Raw genomic sequence first — 3,822 nt, 5'->3', positions numbered from 1 at the left:
TGACGGCAAAGGAATCTCAATTAACTGAACGCGAGAATCAGCTTTGAGATTCTCAAGTACTGACTGAGAACGTTTTCAGAGAAAAAAGTAGGAACCAGTCAATAAATTCTTGCAAAATACTCGTCAAGGGGAAAGGCATCCATTAGTATTAAAAAACTACTAAAAATAATACTTAACCCCTTGCCCCTAGGCCTAGTCTGTTCCCTATTTTGTTCTACTTGAGGCACAACTACTTCCTGAGAAAATTCACTTGGGTTATTACCTTTTAGATAATTGTATCTTGGAACTACAAAACACACTGCAAAATTCTAAAGCACAGGTGAAGCAACTAGAAGAAAAGTCATTGGCTCTGACAAGACAGCTTGAACAACTTAAAAGTATGATTTCTGCACTTGGATTGGATAGTGAACATTTCTCAAAGTCCAAACGAGAGAATAATTGCACGACTAAAGCCATGTTAAATGATCCATTTTCAAGCACTCATTACAGAAGGAGAAGTGAGTCTGGAAAAGCACTGAAATTCATTCATGGAGGTGAGACAGGCTCGTTCTTTGGTGCATGGGATTATATTGCAGCAATGCACCAAAGGAACTTTTAACTGAGTTGTTTGTTGGATATCGGAAAGGAACTCTTCTGAAGAAAATTTTCAGCAATGCCATGAAAGAATACCAGTTGTCGCCTGAAAGCCTTACAACAAGCTATAGCAACAAAGTACCAAAATCACCTATCACGCAGGAAATTTACACTAGTATGCAAGAGGCAGTCATCATTCTTTAACACAGAGTCCGAAACATGGCTTGCACGTAATGTCAGTTGTATGGGAATTGACCTAAGGCTGCCAAAGTCAGTATCTAATTCTGCAGTGGATAAACTTGTAACAAGCTTAGACATTGGAGATGTCACACAGTTACAAGATGTTGCTGGAGTATCAAGGACTGTCACTGGACTAGTTTTTATGTTAATTGACCTTCACCTAAGAGTACCTCACTTATACAGAAAGCTTGTTTGGCTTAATGATTTGAAAAATCATTTCGTTATTCAATTCTCAGACAATGGAGCCCCAGAAACAAGTCAGTTGACAATGTCAATTGGTAGTTTGACTACATGGAACTTGGGAGAAAGAGTAAGGAGCTCTGATTTTCAATATCTCTTACATTGTGTTAGCTTGCCAGAGAAACACAACATACTAGAAGAATTGTGGAAACAGCATACGGACTAGATGGCTATACTCGAAGGAAATATTCTCACTATTGCTGGAAAGAAATGTACGGTTCAATTTCCGACATGTGTTGGCAGAGTTGGGCTAATGGAGAATTAAACCAAGCAGCCACCTATCCCTCTCCATATGCCAATGTGCACTCAGGTATAAGCATTTTTGGCCATTGTGTCATATTATTTTTTACCATAAGTGCATGAGATTTTCTTTTAACAACTTAAAACTTACCCCTGAGGATTTGCAGTGTTTCAATTATGGCTATATCAGAAGCATCCTCAGAGAAACCCAAAGATAAACATTTTGTGAGCTGGATAGCTGAACAGGTATAGCAACAGACTGATCCTGAAAGTGCAATTTCAAAACCTGCTCCAGCCATCAAAACTTTTGTTATGTTGCACAGTGTAAGTAAATCATGAAAATTTTCTTTCTATGTTTCTTTGAGGATGATTCGATTCTGACATTTGGTTTCTAAATTACAATTTGACTATTCGGTTTTGCCAAAACCATTTTGCCAAAGGGAGCAAATACATTAGTTATTACAATGGAATTCCCTTGTCTAAGTTGCGAGTGAAGAAAGCAGTGGTGGATCCACTGGAAGGGGGTAGGTGCAGGGGGGTGTACACCCCCCAGCCCATCACAGGATGGGGTGCAGGGTGTGTGTGCAAAATTCAGTCAAGTGTTGGATTTTAGTAGCTAAAATACAGCTAAACTGTTGCATTATATGGTATTTCATGAAAAGTGAAGACGTCTGTGAGATTGAAAATTTATATGAATTATGGTTGTGGAACTTTTATTATGTCAATTTTCTCGTATGATTGTAGTCAGAATGCTGCCAAAAGCCTTTTGCCAGTACCCCCCTAAGCTGATCACACTTTCAGCACTCGACTGGAGGCTCGGATCATTGGTATGCATTGTCAAGTCAACCTGGTGCACTGCTCCTAAAATTCAGGGCTGGATCCACCACTGGGAGAAAGCACTAATAATAAAAACAATATGTGTTCATGATGGCCATGGTGTTGCCAAACTCAAAGAGTTGTATTTCACCTCTCTCAAAAATTTGTATTCCCCCACATGTGAAATAGCATGTTTCAAGCCATTAATGAATACAATTTGCAATGTACCCTTATGGTATTCATATTGAATACCAGGAAAAAAATCTGATCTGATACACTGTTGGTATTTCAATTATTGCTATTAAATTTTTATTATTTGACCTAATATTTGTAAAATAATCAAACCTTGTGATAAAATAGTCATCTACTTGATATTCAGGCTATAAATGATATACTTCTTATCATGTTGATGAGTAGAATATTTTGTCACAAACAAATTCAATTTGATATAAATATTTTAATGGTAATAACATTTCACATGATTATTGTTTTAGGTAATATTTGTACCATGGGTGGTACCATTGGATATGGTACTAATGACACTTGGAAACCCTATACCAATTCAGACCGGAAAGAGCATGCAAACACGGTTCAAAATTTTGAACGCTCCTTAAAGACATCTCTGTCTGACAAAACCCGCCATGAGAAGAAGCTGCAATTCATGGCAGATAATGGGATTCGACAAATTGTACCTCCCCGAATTGGAATTTTTGCTGACAAGCAAAGACCGGAACCTCTCCACTGCGAGATTAATGTGTGGCAACAAGTACTCAACATCATTTACCAAGAATCTGTGCAATGCAAGATGTTTGATCAGTTTATCAAAGTGTTAGGTGCACCTGCTCTTGCTTCCTCTGCTCCCGAGCCTGTAATTGAGGAACATGAAACACAAGTTCTTGGTTGTGGTTTACAGTTCCTTTTGCCATCCATCAAAGACCACTTTGATGATGAAAAGAAAAGGTTTAACAAGATTCCTATCAGAATAATAGGAGAACAAGCAATTGCAAATTAACTCCTGTTTGCCATTGTCATGTGCATTCCATTGTATGTATAAAGCCAAGGAATATTCCATTACAACTTTTTATTACTAGTATTTATTTTAGAGCTAGTAGTTGTCCTTATTGTAATTATATATAAGTTGTCTTTTTCTACAGCAAAACATAACAATTTTCAAACTTTAATTAGTTTATGTCATTGTAACATATGAGAGAAATCTGTTCCCTCATTAGTACAGGATATATTTTGAATATTATTGCACTTTTTCTAAACTTGAAGTTTTCCTTCCAAATTACAGTAAGCAGTATAACTAAGTGAAATGCATAATGGCTAATTATTAGGTGAAGCACATTCATTTAAACTAACAGGTCCAGGATAGCACTTCTAGGCACAATTGTAGAATCTATTACAAACCAATTTAGCTCATGTGAGGCACAGTGGAAACTGCTTTTTAATATTTGTTTGGTTTGTGGAAACAGTACTGTATGTTTATTATACCTAAGTACTGGCCTTCATTATAATTAACATTGTGGTGTTCCCACAAACCAAACAAACATACAACAAATACATTAATATGCAATGCCAGCTATAGTAACTAAGCAGGATACACATGGTGGCACCAGGGTTTAATGTTAGCAAAAGACATGTACTACCCAACATTTTTCTCACGTCAGCTGAAATTGCCAAGTATTGGGGTAAGTATATTGTGGCTGAATT

The 3,822-nt window shown here is 37.0% G+C and overlaps 1 pseudogene; it reads left to right on the top strand.

Annotated features, from left to right (window-relative positions):
* Positions 1 to 1,081: 1,081 nt before the first annotated feature.
* Positions 1,082 to 3,121, top strand: LOC114518729 (annotated as a pseudogene).
* The last annotated feature ends 701 nt before the right edge of the window (positions 3,122 to 3,822 follow it).

This window comes from Dendronephthya gigantea, unplaced genomic scaffold, assembly GCF_004324835.1.
Source record: "Dendronephthya gigantea isolate DGI-Jeju-01 unplaced genomic scaffold, DenGig_1.0 000011F, whole genome shotgun sequence".
NCBI lineage: Eukaryota > Metazoa > Cnidaria > Anthozoa > Malacalcyonacea > Nephtheidae > Dendronephthya > Dendronephthya gigantea.
The sequence above is the reverse complement of the archived record's forward strand: the minus strand, read 5'-3'. Positions and strand labels throughout refer to the sequence as shown.